Below are 22,211 nucleotides of genomic sequence, written 5' to 3'. Positions count from 1 at the left end.
AAATGCCTTTGCTTAAATCTCACTCACCCCCCTCTTTGTTTGGAGAGACAGTGTTTCATATTTTCTTTAGTAATATTTTCCTAATGATTTTATTCCATCCACTGTCTATTTTTATTGGGTGGATTTTGATACAAACGTGCATTTTAAATGTGTCTTAATATTTATAAATGGCTTCATTGTGCATGACATTTGCAGACTTGGTAAATATTTCAGCACCTCTGGTATACAAACATGAAGAAGAAAACATTTGTTCTATTGGTTTGAGCCCCCAGATTGACCCCTGCAGGATTGAGATTGATCTAGTTTCTTTCGGCCTGTTAAATGCCAGTCCAGTCAGCTGTAACAGTACTTAGTATTTTTGTAATTTTTCTGAACATATTTTCTGTGTTTGTTTTTATAGAACTTACCCACCAGTGGAAAAGATTTTCCTTGCTTGATTTAGAGATGCAAACAGCCACAGCTTATTTTATTGCTTGTTGTTTCTACAAATTGTTTCTGCCATCGATGGCCGTGCTGTAATCACAGTTCTTCTTTGTGTCCCTTATGAAAGGATTTGGCATTTTACTAGGAAAAGATGATGACACTTGCCTTTGAAATGTGGGTTTGGGCTAGAGAACACTCCCAGCGTTGGGGAGTGGAAATGGAAGAGGAGAGATGATCCTGTCTTCATACACAAAAATCCTGCAAATTTTAAACCATCCTTATGTTGCATCCCTCTGGTGACTAAACATCATTACACTAGTTCTGGCATAGGTTGGGGATAGAAAGATGTACATTAGCGTGTTTATTTATGAGATGTCTTTATGTCTCAGGCATGAAGTGAAGAAAGATTTTTCTTTATCCTCTGCTTGAGGTGGGCTGTGAGATCTTACTTAGGTTTTATTTGTTTTATCCCCTAATGTGAGCATCAGTCTTCAAAGCAAATAATATGAAGATCAGATAAGCTGAAACAGGAATGAGTCTGATTTCTGGGTGATGGGTGGAAGCTTGGATATTTGTTGTCTTAATCTAAAGAGTCATGGTGCTTTTATTAGAATATTTACTTAGGGTTTGAGGTGACCACATAATCTCACATGTGACCTATTTTGGGGATATAATTGGGTTGCTGGGAGCATCCAAGCTTTACCCAGTAGATGTTTAATGAGATGCTTGGGCCCAAGCCTCCTCGTTCCATTTCATCTCTTGTGGAGAAGAGACTTCAGTGCAGTGATTCTCAGAAGCAAGGCTAGGATGTGGAAGAGGAGAGTTACAGATGGTGGGTCTCCTAAATGTCATGTCCTCCTCAATCAGGCATCTGCATTTGTTAACTTCATAGTTTGAAAATCAGAGAAGAAGACTGTTTATTTTCCTAGTGGTCTTCTAATGATGTATGTGCCTAATTTACTGAACCACATCATTGGGTTGGAGAGTCCAATAGAAAGAGGTCAACCAGAAAATGTGGTGCCTTGTTTTGCTTCACTGTGAATGAGTTGTAACCCCAGGTAAATCACTTATCTGCTACACTTCCTAATCTCTACTGCAGTTTCTTTTCTAAAATACTTTTTATTGTGAAAATTTCCAGAGCAAATTCATTTTTCCTTCAACAGTTCATACACATTGTGTTTCGTGACAGTGATTGCAGTTCCCACAATCTAACAGTTCTCTTCCCACTTCCTCCTTGTGATTTCCTTTTCCCTGTGTCCTTCTTTCCTGTGCATTCCTGCCCTCTGAGCTTCCTTCCTGTGCAGATGTTGTCCTTCTGGGCTCCCATGGATGATTGTTCTAAGGAGTGCCCCTCCCAGGAGTAACTGTTCACCTGCTAGGCCTGTCAGTTGTTTGGCTGAAAGTTAACCCATGGGAGTGAATTCAATACCAGGTCCAAAGGGTGAAGAGGGGCATAGTCTCAGGGGTTTCACCAGTCTCTATCAGACCAGTAAGCCTGGTCTCTTTTTTTTATGATTTTGAGTTTTATTCCACATTTTTCTTCCACTCAATCTAGGATCACCTATAGTGATCCCTTTCTGAGTGGTTTGCAGTGGTGGCCAGGCACCATCTAGTTCTTCTGGTCTCAGGGTCATGTAGGCTGAGGTTCTCATGGCCCACTAATCCCTTAGACTAATTGTTTCCATGTGTCTGATTTTTTTCTGTCTTCTTTGCTCTGGCTGAGAAGAGAGCAGTAATTGCATCTAGATGGCCATTCACTAGCTTTTATGACCCTGGTTGCTACTCATCAAAGTAGGATATAGAACAATGTTTTTGTATAGTATGTTACAACAGGTGAGCTTGATGTCCCCCACGACCATAGTCTTGAGCCTACAGGCTCAGTGACACACTCCCTCAAAGTATGTTTGGTTGTGGCTAAGAAGTTGTGCTGGCGAAGAGTACTGAGAGTACCATGAACTGCTAAAAAAACTAACAGATCTGTCCTGGAGGAAGTGTAGCCTGAATGCTCCTTGGAAATGAGAATGGCCAGACTTCATTCTTCCTACTTTGGTCATGTTGTCAGAAGGGAGCATTCTCTGGAGAAAGATAATATGCTTGCTAAAGTGGAGGGTCAATGAAAAAGGGGAAGACCCTTAGTGAAATGGGTTGCCACAGTGGCTTCAACGATGGGCTCAGGTATAGTGGGGATTGTGAGGCTGGCATAGGACCGAGCAGTGTTTCATTCTGTTGTGCATAAGGTTGCTACGAGTCAGAGGCAACTTGATGGCACCTAACAATAACAACAACACAACATAGTGATATTATGCTGATCACCTGCTTTTAGTAGATTGCCTTTCCCTTCACCCTAATCAATATGTGTCTCTCACCTAGCTAGTGGTTTTTCCTCCCCTTCCCTCCCATCCCTGGTAACTAACAAAGTTTCCTTCCATATGTAAACCTTTCCTTTTGAAAATAGTGGACTCATACAGTATTTGTCCTTCTGTGATTGACTTATTTAATTTAGCATAATGTCCTCCAAGTTCATCCGTGTTATGAGGTGTTTCGCAGATCCTTCGGGATTCTTTACTGTTGCATAATATTCCATTTTGTGGATGTACTATAGTTTGGGTATCCACCACAGTTTTTTGTATAAAATGAGGGGAATGAACAAATCTGTGTTTTTAAAAATGTTTTATATAGTAAACTTGTATGTGAGATATTAACCACAGTTTCAATATAAAAACAGATAAAAATTATTAAATTGTTTTTTTGGCAGTTTAGATCTTTACTCTTTAGTGAAAAATACCCAATTTCTTGTGCAGTGAAATCCTTATGTTCCTCTTTTGTCTTTAAGAGTCTTATCTAGCACAATTGACAATTACTATCTGTTCCCTAAATATGCTTTCTTACTCTGACTGCTAACTAGAAGGCCGTGATTCAAACCCACCAGCAACTCCTTGGAAGGAAGATTAGGCAATCTACCAACCGTAGTGATACCTCCTCGGAAACCCAAGGAGGGGTCACTATGAGTAGAATTGACTCGATGGCAGTGAGTTTGGTTACTCTAACAAATGATTCATACTCTTTCTCTGTGTGTCTCCCTCTTTCTCTCACACACGATATACACACACACGCACACAAACAAGGATACAGTGATATAGGACAGAGTTAGAGAAGAGTCATTATAAACTTCAATAGGGCAGTTGCTGAAATTTGTTACCATGCAGGGCACCTTCCATTTTTCACTGTAACTCTTATGGTTCTGAATGGCAACCTGGGAAATAAACATTCCCCCCCCCCCCCGAAAATGACTGTGTTCTTAATAGTAGCTTGCACTTTGCAGAATATACGATCAGAGCACTAGCACAGTATGTGTTTTCGGCATATTTTCTGAAAATTGTTGTCTCTTGGAAGCCTAGAAGCGATTTTGGATACACTGCATTAATGGTTGATACATACTTCATTGTTTTGAAATAAAATGTGCTAACCTTTCAGATATGGATTGGCCAGCTCTTGGTTTTAGACCTTATCTGTTCTTGTAAAACTGTGATTGTATAGTGTGAGTATAGACTCTCATGCATTCAGTCATCTCTTAATAGCCATGATCCACTTGGCAGATATCTGTAATAGTCACTTTTTGCCTATTTGACTTAAATCATCATTGGATGAGGTTAAAGCTGTTAACTTAGACATCCAAATTTTCCTTTTTTAAAAAAATTTTTTCCCAAGGCATAGTAAATGCATTAAAGTTTCTGTGACATATTCTCTGTGGAATCAGAGAACCGATTTGTGTACATTCTTAGAAAGCACATTACTTTGGGTTTTGATGATTATTTTTCTTTGGCACCAACCATTTAAGGGCTATTCAGCAAGAGAGTTTGTGTTAGATTGAAGTTTTGGTTGAGGCAGTCTTGTGTGGTTAGTTCTGCACATACTTCCTCTCTTTATCATTGGCTGCACATCCTCTGTGGCTCTGTGGATGCATGGTGGACAACAGAAATAGGCATTCGCAGAGTTTACCAGCCAGACTTGGGAGGGGGATAACGTAGGTAAGGATAAATGTTATCCCAAGAATAAATGCATGTATAACTTTGTCAGATTCTCCATAGGGGTTGTCCCATTTTGCATTTAGAAAAACAGCAGCAGTGTGTGTGTGATGGTCTGTTTCCCTACATCATTGCCAGAAAAGTATATAACGTGCTTCAGGAATTTTGTCAATCTGATATGTGAACAGTGAAGTCTCAGTGTTGTTTTATTTTGCATTTTTCTTATTAGGAGTGAAGTTAGCATCTTTTCATATGACTCACAATATTTAGCTTTTCTTTTAATATAACATTTCTTACCTTTAGCTTGCTTTTCCATGGAGCTGTTTCATATTCACCCCTTTTATATGATACAAGGTTTGAATATTTCCTGATTGGTCATTTTTCTCTTTTACTTTGCTTAGTTTTTCCTCATAATTCAATTAATTTATCAGCCTCTTTTCTTAGTGCTTCAGGATTTTGTGTAAATATTAGGGAATTTTTCTCACTATAGGAATTATCCCATATTTCATTCTAATATGTCTATCATTCCATTTTTTCTGTTTAAATAGCTATTCCATTTGGATTTGGTCCTGCTTACCGATGTGAAGAATGGGTATTACCTTTTTCCATGTGGCTGTCTGGTTACCACAGAGGCATCAGTGGTGCAGTGGTAGAATTCTCAGCTTCCTTGCAGAAGACCCAGGTTTCGCTCCTGGCCAGTGTACCTCACCACAGCTGCCACCCATTGGTCTCGAGGCTTGCTTGTTGCTAGATGCTGAAGGGGTTTCAGCAGAGCTTCCAGAGTAAGGTGAACTGAGAGCAAGGCCTGGTGATCTCCTTTCAAAAACCAGCAAATGGAAACCTTATGGATCCCAGTGGTCCAGTCTGCTCCTGATCATATGGATGACACGGGAGCTGCAGGCAGCCTTTGGTTCTGTTATGCATGGGGTCATCATAAGGTGGGGACTGAGTCAACAGCAGCTAATGACAACAACATCTAGTTATCCCAAAAGCACTCAATATACTCTGAGTTTCCATATGCAGTTGCATCTGTTTTTAGGTTTTCTATTTTGTTCCACTGGCCTCTAGCTGATTCATATTTAAAATTCAGGACTCTGTCCCCTCCTTCCAAAGGCTTTTCTTTTTGAGGGTTTTCCTGGCCATTCTTTGCTTAATTTTCCAAATGAACTTTATAATCAACTTTTCTAGCCCTAAGAGGGAAAAATCCCTGATGTTATTTTGAGATTTTTATTTCATTTGTACATTAAAATAGGAGAAACTGACATCTTTCTCACTTTAGGTTCCAATCACAAGATATGATAGTTTTTTTCATTTGTTCTGGTCTCCTTTTATGCATTTCAAGAGACTGAAAAATTTTCCTCTTGTGTAGTTTTGGATATTTCTTGTTAAGTTGTTGCTTAGATAATTTATTTTATTGTTCTTCCTTTGCACCTTTTAATGGACTTTTGTGTGTTTACATGAATGCTATTGAATTTTTGTTAGTTATAACTTAAAATTATTAAAAATTTTCTTACTGTTAATATAAATTTTTCCATTGATTATTTTGCATTATTCAGGAATATACAATTACATTGTTTGCAAATAGAGGCTTTTACCTTTTTCTTTTCTTCATGGCTCTCACTACTTTATTTCATGCAACTGTATTAGTTAATCTCCAATGCAGTGTTAAATGGGGACTATAAATAAAGCAGTGAAGCCCTAGTGGCACAATGGTTCAGTGCTTAGTTGCTAACTGAAATGTTGGTGGTTTGAACTTACTAGTGGCTCCACAGGATAAAAGACCTGGTGAGCTACTCCCATAAAGATAAACCTATTGCTGTTGAGTCAGTTCCTATTCATTGAGACCCTATAGGACAGAGTGCAATGGCCCATAGAGTTTCCAAAGCTGTAATCTTTATGGAAGCTGACTGCCACATCTTTCTCCCATGGAGCACCTGGTAGGTTTGAACTGCTAACCTTTCAGCTGTCAGCCAAGCATTTAACCACTGTGCAACCAGGGCTTGGTCTTGTAAGAATACAGCTTATGGGACAGTTCTGCTCTGTCATATAGGTTTGTGATGAGTTGGAATTGGCTTGATGGCAAACAACAGTCCAACAGGGTGAATAAAAGATAAAGATTATGTGAGTCCTATGATATATTGACTTATTGTAGTTTGAAGGCAAAAGTTTTCACTTTGAATTTAAAACTGTCATTTAACCAGTTCACCAAATATGTGTATAACCAGAATTAAAGAGGTTATAGATGATAGAGAGAGAGAGAGAGAGAGAGATGTCAATGTAATTCATATAGCCTGTCTTTCACACTTGTACCAGTTGGTGAAATTTGCAGGCAGTCATGACAGTGCTGCTGCAAGTGGTGCCTCTTCCTCAGCCTTCTCGAGGACTTCGTCGTCAGAATGTCTGTCTTCTCCACCTTTGCTTGAACGTTTCTTTATTACTTCAGCATTTTACACATCTCTACCTCCCCACTCAGGTGAACTCATGACTTGGTGAAATTATTCTAGGTACTTTTCTTTAGAAAATGGAATTACCTTGAAACACACAACTATACCTACTAGTTATATGCTCAAAACTGCACATTCAAATGTGATGAAAACTCAATGGAGATTCAGCTGGGATATAAAGATTTTTACATTTATAACTGTAGTGGGATTTTACTTTAAATATGCTAATGTTTCTAAAATTTAAATTTCTCCTAAAAAAGTAATGGTGTTTTACTACAAAAAATAAAATACGGTTATCTAATTTGACCTCTGTTGTCAAGTTTGCAAGAGTATAGCTTTATCTCAGTAATTATGTTCAGCATTACAAAAGAAGAAGAAGAAAAAGTTATTCCCTCTAAATCTAGGGACTATGATAGATGCTATTACATGTTCTTAAATTTTATTACAGTAAAATGTGCTTATGGATAATCCAGAGGGAAATACATGGAATGAAAAGAAAATAAAAGGAAATGTCAGAAATCAAAATCATTCCCCATTATTTATTTACTTATTTCATTTGTGGTGGTTAAGTTTGTGTGTCAACTTGACTGGGCCCTGGTTCTGAGTGGTTAGGCAGTTGGATGTAGTTTTTTTTCCCATGATGAGATTGTAATCACTTCCATGGTAGAATCTGCTGTGAGAAGTTAATCAGTGGAAAGGGAGTTGCCTTCAGGGTGTGGCCTGCTTCTGGTATATATGGAGAAGTTTTGAGAAAGGGCTCAAGCTTTTTGGCACATTTTGGGCTGTGTTGCCTGTGGATCTTGGCATTGTTCCTAGATTTGATCTATTGGCCTGCTGTGTTGTCTGCTGATTTGGGGGTTATGCCATTTTATCTGCCAATGTTGTGTTCATCAGCCTCAGCAGCCAGCAGCTGCATGAATTAGAAGAAGCCTCCAGCTCCAGTGGGCCTGAAACAAGAGACAGAGCTGAAGCCCAAGGTTGAGGAGCCTTCTCCCAGCCCCTGGAACTGGCACTCTAAATTTGGGCTTCTAGCCTCCTGAACTACTGATTAAAGTCATCCACTTGTGGTATTTCTGTCATAGCAGCACTCGAGAACTAGGACAACATTTTAACCATTGTTTAAAATAATCTTTTTGTTGTTGTGGTTAAAAATATACGCAGCAGAACCTGCCCAAATTCAATAATTTTTACACGTAAAATTCATTGATTTTGATTACATTCTTTAAGTTGTGCAGCCATTCTCACCCCATTTTCCAAATTGTTCCTTCTCATTAACATAAATTCATTTTCCCACAAGTGTATCCAACCTTTCACATTGCTGTTCTCAATTTGATCCCATGTAGAGAGTTCCTTAAAAGAGCCTAATGCTCAAGGCAGATAGTCTTTACTTGTTATGCTAGACTCTTGCTTGGTTTGAAGAAGACTTCAGGGAGTATTTTTGGTTTAAGGTTTAAATATTATCTTGTGCATTCCCCAAATTTTTATCATAGTATTTTAAATACAGTAAGTCTCGTCTGACTTATGGACCACTTGTACTTCACCTCTAATGCTATGTAAATTTATCCTCACATTGTAACTATTGAACCAGGCCCTGCTTGCAACAAATTCTTCATCACAATTACCTTCAGTTACTGCAAGTGCAGCATTTAAATCAGTGAAAAGGCTTTAAGCCTTTTCTTTTACTAAAGCTACATAAGAATCTTTTGCTCAGTTTGACTTAAAGACACATTTACCTACAAATTTGACTTAAAGACATGCTTAGGAACTGATCTTGTTCGCAACTGGGAACTGCCTATAGTTCAAATTAGACTTTTGTGTATTTGTTTAATTAAAGAAAGAGGGAAGAAAAGAGAACCTACAGATTGGGAACAAGTATTTGGTAATAACATATCTGACAAGGGACTTATCTCTAGAATTTATGGAAAACTCCAACTTCAATAACAAAAAGACAAACAATCCAATTAAAAAATGGGCAGAAGACAAGAATAGACACTTCACCAGGGAGGATATTCAAGCGGCCAACAAACATATGAAGAAATGCTCACAATCGTTAGCTATTAGAGAGATGCAAATCAAAACAACGAGGTACCATCTTGCTCCAGCACTAGTATCAAAGTTCAACAAGACAGAAAATAACAAATGCTGGCGAGGTTGTGGAGAGATTGGGACTCTCATACACTGCTGGTGGGACTGTAAAATGGTACAACCATTGTGGAAAGCAGTATGGTGATTCCTTCAAAAGTTGGAATTAGAAATTCCATTTGACCCAGCCATTCCATTACTGGGTATATACCCTAAAGAAATGAGAGCCATGACAAGAACAGCTATATGCACACCCATGTTCATCACAGCACTATTTACAAAAGCCAAAACATGGAAACAACCTAGATGTCCATCAACTGAGGAATGGCTAACCAAACTATGGTACATACACACAATGGAATACTGTGCAACGCTAAAGAATAATGTGGAATCTGCAAAATACCGCATAACGTGGATGAACTTGGAGGACTTTATGCTGAGTGAAATAAGTCAATCACAAAAGGACAAATATTGTATTAGTCCGTTATTGTAAAAGTTAAGGAAAGGTTTATCTATAGAAGGAAATTTTCTTTGTTGGTTACTAGGGGTGAGAGGGGAGAGGAGGGAACGCTGTTAGATAGATAGAGATAAGTATTGATTTGGGTGAAGAGAAGGGCAATGTACCAAATGTGAGTGACCAATATGGCACCATTGAGGATGAGAAAGACAGAGGAGAGGTACATTGTGGGTACAGACAACAAATATGAATCCTTTTGAACAAATATTACTTCATTGTCAGTGAAGGCAAGCATGTGTATATGGGTGGATAGATGGGTGGACAGGCTAAATGATTAGGTATGTCTATGAAATGGAGGTGTATCGAAGGTCATATATAGGGTTGGCAGACAACGGTCCTATAAGTTTATGTGAATGATCAGAATTCCCAGGTGTATAGTAGCGCTAACAAAAGGCAAGGTTGTGGTCACAGCTTGGTCACAGCCAGCTACCCGGAGGGACTGAGTAGTTGAAGCTGCAGGCTTGGGACCATAGTCACAGGGGACATCAGGCTCAATTGGCATAACATACTATACAAAACATTGTTCTACCTCCTACTTTGGCAAGTAGTGACTGGGATCTTAAAAGCTAGCAAGCTGCCATCTAGATGCAACAATGGGTCTTTCCTCATCCAGAGCAAAGAAGCATGAAGAAAAACAAAATTCATGGTAAAACAATTAGTCCTAGCAACTGGTACACCATCCGATCTGCAGCCTATACAACTATGAGACCGGAAGAATTAGATGGTGCCTGGCTACCACTGTCATCCACTTGGAAGGGGATCTATGTAGGAGATCCTTGACAGAGAGGGAGAACAATGTGGAACAAAAGTCAAAATCATTTGGAGGAAAAAAAAAAAAAGGTGGGGGAACCAGGTTTGCTGGTCCAATAGAGCCTGGTGGAACCACTGAGACTATGGCCCCTAGCTGCCCTTCAGGTCTGGAATTGAACCCACACCTGGAAACCTCCAGCCCAACAAAATACAGGCATATGAGTTAAGCATTTACCTCAAGTAGATACCCTCCTTTGAGAGAACAATCATGGAAGAAAGAAGGGCTGCTTATGCACAGGGAGACAGCTCAGGGGGCTGGAGTGTATGGAGGGATGGACACTGGGAAGAGGTAACTATGGGGAGGAAGTGGGAGGGGAGTTGTTGCATTGTGGTGAACTGTGGTCAATGACATGAGACAAAGTATATGTGAACTGCTGTATGGAAAGTGAATTTTCTCTGTAAATCTTCACCCAAATCACAATTAAAAAAAGAAAGAAAGAAAGAGGGAAGAAATCAAACTGCAAATCTTTGCTTTGCTGGAACTTTAATAGTGAATTCTATGTTGTTGTTGTTATGTGCCGTCAAGTCAGCCCCGACTCATAGCGACCCCTCCTTGGGTTTCCAAGGTGGTATCACTACGGAAGTAGATTGCCCATCCTTCCTTCTGAGGAGTGGCTGGTGGGTTTGCACTGCCAGCCTTCTGGTTCGCAGTGAATTCTACAAGGAGAAGAATAATTGCCTTCTAATATTTTATCACAGATAAATGGAAAATATGATGATTCATTCTCTATTCCATTGATTGATTGATTACACACAATTTTTAAAACATAGATGTGATAAAATAGATATTTAATAGCAAAAAGATGCCATAGGAGAAGAGAAGAAGCAGTTAATTCTAACTGAAGTTTAGATTCATTTGAATGTTATTATTTCAGATTTTTTTATCTGAAATAATAATTGGTCATCATTCTCAGAGTGCTGTATCCTTTCTCCATCCCTACAGAAACAACCCCAACTGTGGATTCATCAGAATAAATATTTATGGATCAGTCTTAAAATATGCTAGCTAATATTCAAAGCAGCATTTAATCATTTAAGTAAATTGTGTCACCCACATGCTTAGAGCAGGGAACTATGCTACATGCTACAGACTGAAAAAAGAAGAAAAAGGAAGCCATCCCACTTAATTTGGTGATCTCTATCCCCACTTGGATTTTTATAAGTACTTCAAGTCTTTCACCTTTGCCTATAATTTTTTTTTTTTGATGATGATTCAACAGTTAAGTAGATAGTATTTTCAATATTCTCTATGTAAAAGTTGCCTAGTTAATTTTCTCATTTGCATTTAGTGTTTTCTGTTGCTTTGTAAAGCAGAATTTCCTTAATAAATGAATTGTGTACTTTGTATTAGGAGCTCTGGTAGCATAGTGCCTAAGGCACTTGACTGCTAACCAGAAGGCTGGCAGTTCAAACCCACCAGCCACTCCTTGGAAGTAAGGTTGGGCAATCTACTTCCGTAGTGATAGCGCCTCAGAACCCAAGGAGGGATCACTATGAGTTGGTCCAACTTGACGGCACGTAACAACAACAGCATATTTTGTATTATAGACCTCTTTGATTTAACCAGAATCTATAAAATAGATGTCATACATGGGACACAATTTGGTAAAACTTCATTTATGACTCCTGCATGTTTGCATGTAGAATTACTAATGGTAAATAATAAACAATAAAGACAACATTAAGTAAATGTGCTGAGCAGTCTATGTATCACCCCATTTTTCCAGTCTTTCCTCCTTCCTCTTCCTCATTGAGCAGCTATTTATTAAATGTATGTGGGTATGGGGGATATAATGATCCATAAAACAATCATGAGTAATCATGGCCCCTGTCTTCATGAGGCTTATAATCTAGTAGGATGGCAGAAAATCAAAGAGCAATAAGAGTAGATAAGGGCTGTTACAGTGAGAGTACAGACTGTCGTGTGCTCAGCCTGGACATGGGAAACAATGCTGGAATAGCTGGAAAATTATCATAGTCCTTGGAAGGGACAAGTTTCTGATGAGACTGTATTTGTAATGATTCTGCACTTCCTCTTCCTGGTGCCTCTGTCTGCTCTCATTTCTTACCAGACTAGGGAAAGAAGTATAATCTGAGAATGGCTGCCTTTTGTTTGTATTTGTGGAGTGGAGTTAATAAAGCGGAAGCTTCTGTTCTCCCGTACATTGTGGCATCTTTGGTTCCTTAGTGTTAGTTTGCCTCTGACTCATTTGTCATTCTTTTTATGACTTTGTTTCCAAGTTAATTCTTTAAAGCTCTCCCATAGGTCATGACTGCTCCTTTCTCACCCCTCAGTTAATTCAGCTTTCCATCCTCATCAAAATCAGTGGTTAGAAATGAATCGTCCTTAAAATGAGTTCAGAGATATAATCCATGTGAGAGTGATGTAGTGATGTGCTTCTGTTGTACATCGTGCTTGACAGTGTATGAATGTGTGTGTCTTCAGCAGTTTGACATCATTGTATAATGCTGCTAGATTGAAATAAAAATGTCACGTACCTGCTTACTTTGGTTTTCACAAGATAATCATTGGTAATCATGACCCTTGAATCTTAATTCAGTTTTACCTGAGGCTTACCCTTTTACTTCTTACTTCATATCCAGTGTATGAGTGTAAACTTATATTTTGAGACATAAATTTGTGTTTCCTGGTAATAATGAGGCCACAGTCTTCGTGTGTTGTTGTTGTGAGGTGGCGTTGAGTCAGCTCCAAGTCATTGTGACCCTGTGTACAACAGAAGGAAACACTGCCTGGCCCTGCTCCAGCCTCACAATCCTTGCTATACCTGAGCCCATTGTTGCAGCCATTGTGACATTCCATCTCGTTGAGGGCCTTTCCCTTTTTCACTGACTCTCCACTTTACCAAGCATGATATCCTTCTCCAGGGAACGGTTCCTTCTGACAGCGTCACCAAAGCAGTGAGACATAGTCTTACCACTCTTGTGTCCAAGGAGCACTCCAGCTGCACTTCATCCAGGGCAGATCTATTAGTTCCAGTAGTCCATGCTACTTTCAGCATTCTTCGCCAACACCACAACTCAAAAGCATCAGCTCTTCTTCGGGCTTCCTTATTCATTGTCCAGCTTTCACATGCTTATGAGGTGATTGCAAATACCAGGGCTTGGGTTAGGCGCACCTTAGTCTTCAAGGAGACATCTTTGCTCTTCAGCACCTGAAAGAGGTCTTTTGCAGCAGATTTGTCCAGTGCAACATGTCATCTGATGTCTTGATTGCTGTTTCCCTGGGTGTTGATTGTGTAACCAAGTAATATGAAATCTTTGAACTTTAGTTTTTTCTCCATTTATCGTGATCCTGCTTATTGGTCCACTTGTAAGGATTTTCATTTGCTTTATGTTGAGATGTAATCCATACTGCAGACTGAAGTCTTTAATCTTCATCAGTGAGTGTTTCAAGTCATCTTCACTTTAAGCAAGCAAGGTTGTGTCATCTGTGTATTGCAGGTTGTTAATGAGTCTTCCTCCAATCCTGATGTCGCATTCTTCTTCATATAGTCCAGCTTCTTGGATTATTTGCTCAGCATACAGATTGAATAAGTATGGTGAAAGGATACAACCTGATACACTCTCTTCTTGATTTTAAACAGTGCAATATCCCCTTATTCTGTTCGAATGACAGCCTTCTGGTCCAGGTTCCTCATGAGCACAATTTAGTGTTCTGGAATTCCCATTCTTCTCAATGATATCCGTAATTTGTTATGATCCATATAATTGAGTACTTTCACATAGTCAATAAAACACAAGTAAACATTTTTCTGGTATTCTTTGCTTTCAGCCAAGATCCATCAGACATTAGCAGTGATATCCCTCATTTCACATTTTCTTCGGAATTCAGTTTGCATTTCTCGAAGTTCTCTGTCAGTATACTGCTGCAACCATTTTGTCATTATCTTCAGTAAGATTTTACTTACATGTGATATTAATGATGTTGTTTGATAATTTCCACATTCTGTGGGATCACCTTTCTTTGGAATGGGTACAAATATGATTCTCTTCCAGTCAGTTGGCTAGGTAGCTGTCTTCTAAATTTCTTGGCATAGATGTGTGAGTGCCTCCAGCATGGCATCATTTTCTTGAAGCATTTTAATGAGTATTCCATCAATTCCTGGAGCCTTATTTTCCACCAATTCCTTCAGTGCAGTTTTCACTTCTTCTTTTAATACCTTTAGTTCTTGGTAATATACCACCTCCTGAAATGGATGAACATTGACCAATTCTTTTTGGTACAGGGATCCTGTTTATTCCTTCCATCTTCTTTAGATATTTCCTGCATCAGTCAATATTTTGCCTATAGAACCTTTCAGTATTGCAAATTGAGGCAGCTTGAATTTGTTCTTAAGTTTTTTCAGCTTGGGAAATGCTGGCACGTATTCTCCTTTAGGTTTTCTAACTCCAGGTCTTTGTACATTCCGTTACGATAATTGACTTTGTCCTCTCGAGTTGCTCTTTGACATCTTCTGTTCAGGTCTTTTATCTTGTCATTTCTTCCATTTGCTTTAGCTATTCTCCATTTAAGAGCAGTTTTCTGAGTCTCTTCTGACATCCATTTTGCTCTTTTCCTCCTTTCCTGTCTTTTTAATGACCTTGTGCTTTCTTTATGGATGATGGCCTTGATGTCATCTCATATTTCCTCTGGTTTTCGGTCATTGGTGTTCAGTGTGTCAAGTTTCTTCTCTAGGTGGTCTCTAAATTCAGGAGGGTTATAATCAAGGTCATATTTTGGTTCTTGTGAATGTCTTTTAATTGTCTTCAGCTTCAACTTGAACTTGCATGTGAGCAGCTGATGGTCTATCCACAATCAACTGTTGGCCTTGTTTTGGCTGAAGATACTGAGCTTCTCCACCATCTCTTGGCACAGGTGTTGTTCTGATCCCTGTGCACTCTATCTGGCGAAGTCCGCATGTATGGTTGCCATTTGTGTTGGAAAAAGGTATTTGTGATGAGTCAGTCGTTGGTCTTGTAAAATTCTGTCATGCGCTGCCCAGCATCAGTTCTGTCACCAAGGCATCTTTTCCAGCTGGCGGGATTCTTCTTTTTTTCCAACTTCTGCATCCAGTCACCAGTGATAACCAACACATCTTGATTGAATGTTTGATCAATTTCACACTGCAGATGTTGGTAAAAGAAATCTTCAATTTCCTCATTTTTGGCTTTGCTGGTTGGTGTGCACATTTGAATAACAGTCATATTAATGGGTCTTCCTTGTAGGCATATGGATATTATGCTATCACTGACAGCATCGTACTCAAGGATAGATTTTGAAACATTCTTTGTGATGATGAATGCCATGCCATCCCTCATCAGTTTCTCATTCTTGGCATAGTAGATCATACAGTTGTCTGATTCAGAATGGCCAAAGCTAGTTCATTTCAGTTCACTGATGCCTAGGATATTGATCTTATGTGTTCCATTTCATTTTTGACAACTTCCAATTTTCCAGGATCCATACTTCATGCATTCCGTGTTCTAATTATTAATGGATGTTTGAGGCTGTTTCTTCTCATTTTGAGTTGTGCCACATTAGCAAATAGAGGTCCCCAAAACTTTACTCTGTCCACATCGTTGGGGTAGGCTCTACTCGTAGGAGGCCACTCTTTGCCAGATGTATTTTGATTCTGACCTGAGGGGTCATCTTCTGGCACAACGCCGGACAGTGTTGCAGGGAAATTTTGAATTAAGCCATTTGGAGTATACATGTGTTAGGATAAAGAGTTTAACATATCCAGAAGAAATTTGTTGGAAATTCAGGAAATCAGTAGACAATACAGATGGATTAAAGGTATTTTATTAACCATTTTTTTTAAAGTAGGTTATTTTAACAAGTGTATGAAGTTACCATATTAGTTCTATGGTTCACATATCTGAAGAGTTTCAAAAACAATAAAAGTGATGAATTCTGTTAATTTATTTCAGCTCACATTTAATAACATTAAGATTGTCAGGATGATTTTTTTTTTTAATCTTTGAGGTTTCCATAATAGCAGATCCTTTTGAATAACTGATAAAACATGATTCTGCTGTGCAAACATTTTCTCTGAAGTGTTTTAAAAACTGGAAATTATAAAGTGGGGTGCTTATACAATGCACTACATCATGGAGAAATATATAGAAGTATAAAAAATGCATATGTTGTCCAATGTGGAACAAAACTCAAAATCATTTAAAAAAAAGAACTAGGTTTGCTGGTCTGATAGAGCCTGATGAAACCACTGACACTGCTGCCCCTCAGGTCTGGAATTGAACCCACTCCTGTGGCTTCCAGCCAAACAAAACACAGGCGTATGGGCTGAACATTTACACTAGTAGATAGACTCCTTGGAGAGATCAGTCATGGGAGCATAGAAGGGCTGTGTATGCACAGCGAGACAGCTTAGGGGGCAGGAGTGCATGGAGGGAAGGACACAGTGAAGAGGTAACTATGAGGAAAAAGTGGGAGGGGAGCTGTTGCATTGTGGGAAAGTGTAATCAGTGTCATGAGACAAAGTGTGTGTGAACTGCTGTATGGGAAGTGAATTTGCGCTATGAACTTTCACCCAAATCGCAATAAAATTAAAAAAAAGAAAAGAAAGTACATACATTGTCTACCCGGAAATTCTTCTCCAATACTTATCCAAAAGAAATGGAAACATATGGCCACACAAAGGCTTGTACATGAATGTCTATAGCAGGTGTACCTATAATAGCCAAAACATGTACACAACACAAATGTTTAACATTTGGCTGAATAAAGAAACTGTGTTACATTTACTTGATGGAAACCTACTCCTCAATAGAAAGGAACAAAAAACTCCTGGTGCAAACAACAGCGTGGAGATGGACACAAAAAACTGCATACTGTCAATTTTATTTATACAAAATTTTAGAATAGGCAACACTAACTTAGCCCAGTAGACATTAGGCGATAGTTCTTTATGAGCCCGGTGGGGCTGGATGGGTAAAGGATTCCATGGAAACTTTCTCAGGTGATGGAAGTGGTCTGTGTCTTGATAGGCCACAGCCAAGTGAATGGTACTCCCAAGATCTGAGCATTTCACTGTGTTTCTCAATTTAAAAAGTAAGATAAAATATAGAGCCTTTGCTATCTAAGACTCAAATATTAACCTGGAGAAAAAAATGTCAAGGAAATAAGACAAAAATGGTGAGTGTGGCCACGCGCACACACACACACACACAAATTGTACAGATCTTTATTTTTCTCTTTACCTCCATATAAGGTCTTTTGAATTATTGATGTGATTGATATCCACAGAACATACTCAGTATAGCAAAATTAAATGTATGATTAGAAATCAGTGAGATCTGACTCAACGGCAGTGGGTTTTTTTTGGGGGGAGGGGCTGTTGGTCCATATCCTCTTTGGTGACGTCTTTTTAGATCTTTTGCCCAGCTTATTTTTTCATTGAAGTGTTGTTTTTGTATTTTTGAGTTTTAAAGGTTCTTTCCAACTTCTTAATGTATTTATGTATTAACAGATATAATTTACAAATACTTTCTCCCATGCTGTGGTTTGTCTTTTTATTCTCTTAATAGTATATTTTGCAGAGCAAGTTTTTAATTTTGATAAAGCCCAATTTTCTAGTTTTTTCTCTCATGGTGTGTACTTTTGGTATTGCATCTAAAAAACTTGTTGGTAAACCCAAAATAATGCAGGTTTTTTTCCCTAGAAGCGTTATAATTTTCATAATTACTTTACAACTTGGTCTTTCCATTCATTTCTTTCTATAGATAGAGTTTTTGCTGGCCTCGTCTTTTGTTATTATATGATGTATTCTAGTTTATTAGCTAACTAGCTATACTTTCAGGAGCTCTGGTTGTGTAGTGCCTAAAGCATTTGACTGCTAACCAGAAGGCTGGCGGTTCAAACCTACCAGCCCCTCCTCAGAAGGAAGGTTGGGCAATCTTCTGTAGTGATACTGCCTTGGAAACCCTAGGAGGGGTCGTTATGAGTTGGATACAATTCTACAGCAGTGGGTTAGGTTTTTTTTGCTCAGCTATACTTACATATTTTATGAGTTTTGCTTGTATTTCTAAAAGCTGCTTGTTTATTTAATATCTATGTTTAACACTTCTAATGAATTCATCCATTTCATTGTTTTTCTTATCTACAGAACTGAATATTCTCACATAATAAAGTCAATTCAGATGACAATGTTCAAATTATTATTGTGAGACATGTTTGGAATATCACAAATGCCTTATAGTATGACCTCATTAAAAGTATCTATTAGGATAGTATTAAAATAAGAATCCTGTGTTTTTCTTTTTATGTTATGGTTATTCATTGTGTGTGAAGAGATTAAGAGGTCAAAAGCCGTCCTACCCATACATATGTGTGCATATAAGTATTTGAAAATAACCTGTTTGGCAGGAATGTAAGTAATCATATGATAAATTGGTTATTTGAAATGTAAATATTTGTTGTAAAGTTGGTTTGGCTTTGTGTGGCTTATTTATAAACTGATGTCTAAGATATCTGGAAATGTATCTCTAAAAGGAGAGAAGTCATGTTTAATAAAATTTTTTACAAAAAGACATAATTAATGAATTCACCAAATGTAGACAAAAAAGTGAATAGTGAGTATTTTCCTGTAGGTAGTAATGAGCTTTTAGGAAAAGATAAAATAATAACGACCAGCAAAAATTAATAATATTAAAACCAGTGGTTATACTGTCTTTAAAAAGTAGTACCACCTTTTCAAGTGACAGTTTCTAAAAGGTGTGTATGTACACAAGTATACAGTTAGGACAAAGTTCTGGATGAGGTGGATAGCCTGGGACTTCTGGGGAAATGCCTAGGACTCCAGTTAGCACGGTTTGAGTCTCATTGGCTTCATTGCTGTCTTCATTGTTGAACCTCTCCAAGTCATCCTACACATCCCTACAAAAGAAATCTTTCTAAAACACAAATCCAATTATTTCTCCTACTCAGATCTCCTTGGTAGCTCTGGTAGCATAGTGCCTAAGGCACTTGACTGCTAACCAGAAGGCTGGCGGTTGAAACCCATCAACCACTCGTCAGAAGGAAGGTTGGGCAATCTACTTCCTTAGTGATGATACTGCCTGGGAAACCCAAGGAGGGGTCGCTATGAGTCAGGTCCAACTCCATGGCACATAACACCACCACCAACAAATCTCCTTAATGACTGCTCCTGACCTCACCTTACAGTGTAAGCTTTGGGGACGTTCAAGGCTGTCTTTTTCACCTTTATATCTCCAGTTACCTGGTATAAGTCTTTTTACATAGTAGCCTGGCTGCTTCATGAATATTTGAGATAATGAGGGAACTTTGCATGGTTACATGTCTCTGTCATTCCTGTTGCTGTTTTTTTTAAAAACTCATATTGGCAATTCCGAGCATTCTCTTATTCAAATCTGCCCCATCGTTTCGGCCCATCCTTGGCTTTCTTATTATGAAGCTATCCTTGGCTTCGCCTGCCTTCATCAGTTTCCCTTCTTTGAATTCTAAAGCAACTTACAGTTTCATAGACAATGGCAACATGTTTAGTGTACTGTGGATTTTTTGTAAACTGTATTTGTTACCACTTGGTGGTGTAACCTCTTCTTGGATAATCTTAGCAAAAAATGGAAATCCCTAAAGGGTTTCAAAGGTACCTACTTATCAAGGAGAACATAGTTTGAACTGAGGTATACAATTCTGCTTGTAACTTGGGATTCCAGCCGAAAGTTGAAATTCTAAGTTGATGCTTGAGTACAGACGCACGTCAAGACAGATTTCTTTGTCTCACCACTCTTTGTAGGTTGAACAGTAAATCTTTGTTTTATTTGTGTGTTCTGCAACCAGAATTGGTGTTGAGTTAGCTCATAGCCTGCAGATTAAACAGAAATCTTTGAAAAAGTGCATGCAATGAATTAAAAGTATTAGATGCAGTTTTTACCATGTATCATTTTCAAGTTCTTTTCAGGAAAGAGCAATAATAAAGCTTTATAGTTTCACATTAATATTTAGTGGATAGAGGAGGCTTCCTAGCTGTGTTTTCTATTCCTTGTATATTTTTCAGTAAATAGGTACCTTTTGCTACTTTAGGAATTGTTTCTAATTACAGTGTATATGAGAAGTAGTTTTCTAAAAGGAAAAAAAATTCAAATGCTAGTTAGGAAACAGTCTATTCTGTTTCTTCAGAAATGAAGATGAAAATTCATTTCACCAAGTGATTACTAAATTCTTAAGATTTATGCAGGCTGAGAGACATTTGATTTATTTTTTAATTATATTTTTGTTTCTCTAATTGCTCTGTGGCCTTTAATAAACTAACTTGTCTTGGGTAAATTGAAAGGATCTCTATTCAAATCCAGGGTAAACACCCTCAACATTTCTTACAGGCCGACTTTCCTAGCAGACAGCGTCTGCACAGTTACGTTTTGTATTTCTGATGTGATTCCAGAAGGAAAAGTGGACACTGTGTCTTTAATGGAAAGCTAAAGGTTATCTTTCTCTGGCCTTTGTGTGTATGTGCTGATGTGGATGGAGGCAGCCAGACAAGGCAATGTGTGCAGAGAGACTCGGGAACCGGCTGCGGATCGATAGGAGTGGTGTGAAGTGAATTAATGTGAGGCAGGCAGTCTGTCTGTCATAAGGATCGTGGGGAATGTGGGGTGCACTGGTCAGTCACTGCAGAGATCTGCCTTCAATAAAGTCAAGCCTTCTGAGTGGAAAAAAAAAAAGAGAATAACGATACTATAGCCATACACTGGCTCCTTTCTTGTTAAGTGTTACTTTATTCAAGGTTCATGTGCATATCAAATGGTTTCCTCTCATAGTTCTAATTAGACCCCTGGAAAACTACAGTGGGGAGTGACTGATGAAATAAAAACTCCTGGTCTTTTTTACATTTGGTTCCATTTTTCGATCTCAGTGGGAATCTATATTACTACGAGAATGAGAAATAGAATTTTTGTTAATATTTATAAATATGTTGGTATATTTTTTCTTTCTGAAGCATAACAATATTATTTATTCCTTCTATCTAATCTTCAATAAAAAAATAAAATCATAATGAGCCACAATGATTTTATAGTCCAGTATTGGTTAAAGGTGCTGTATAGTAAATGTTACTGTAGTAAAGTTTAGTATTTAATCTTTGATTATTAAGTTAGTCACATGACCCTGAAGTCTTCTGACTGCAAATTATTTATCATTTCTCAGACATTGTTAGTCAATAGGAATAGAATGGTTATAAAGACAATTTACAAGCCTTTGAAGATAAATTTTAGAATGATGTATCTTATTGTACTGGTGGAGAGAAGCCAGTACAGTTTTATTTCATTGATTCTGAAAACTGCCTTGGCTTATTTACCTCATTTCAACTGTATTCTAAAGTGATTAAAAATATTGCATATCAGTGGTAAAGTTTTCTGTACCTAGATCTCTCACAATGAAGGGTTATCTGAGTATTTAGAAAGCTGATCGCAGAAGATCACTCATACTCTTCCTTGTCCTTTGGTCTCAACTTCTGCTCCGTGTCACTTCAGTCCCTTTGCCCTTTGGCTGTCATGTCCATACTTACTCAGACCCGTTTTCTGCTCCATTCCGTCACTTCCTGTGTTTCCTCCTCATTCACAGTTGACATAGATAGCTGTTGTAGCAGTCACTCTGACTCATGTGACCTTCTCTACAACTGAGTAACACGTTGCCCAGTCCTGCATAACCCTCTCCGTCATTGGGATGTTTGAGCCCGTCGGGCAGCTGTTTTTCTCATCTGTCTCATGGAGGCCGTCCCTTGCCCGCCCTGGCCCTCACTGAGGCCCTCCCTTGCCCACCCTGGCCCTCACTGAGGCCCTCCCTTGCCTCCTCTGACCCTCGCTGAGGCTCTCCCTTGCCTGCCCTGGCCCTCACTGAGGCCCTCCCTTGCCCGCCCTGGCCCTCACTGAGGC

At 38.6% G+C, this 22,211-nt stretch overlaps 1 protein-coding gene across 1 annotated transcript in view; it reads left to right on the top strand.

Annotated features, from left to right (window-relative positions):
* Positions 1–22,211, top strand: part of WDR7 (WD repeat domain 7) — a 526,340-nt gene that overhangs the window by 210,603 nt on the left and 293,526 nt on the right. The gene's annotated exons all lie outside the window — the stretch shown is intronic.

This window comes from Orycteropus afer, unplaced genomic scaffold (genome assembly GCF_000298275.1).
Source record: "Orycteropus afer afer isolate SDZICR_OR568_19922 unplaced genomic scaffold, OryAfe1.0 scaffold00029, whole genome shotgun sequence".
Lineage (NCBI taxonomy): Eukaryota > Metazoa > Chordata > Mammalia > Tubulidentata > Orycteropodidae > Orycteropus > Orycteropus afer.
This window is presented reverse-complemented; position numbering and strand designations above follow the sequence as displayed.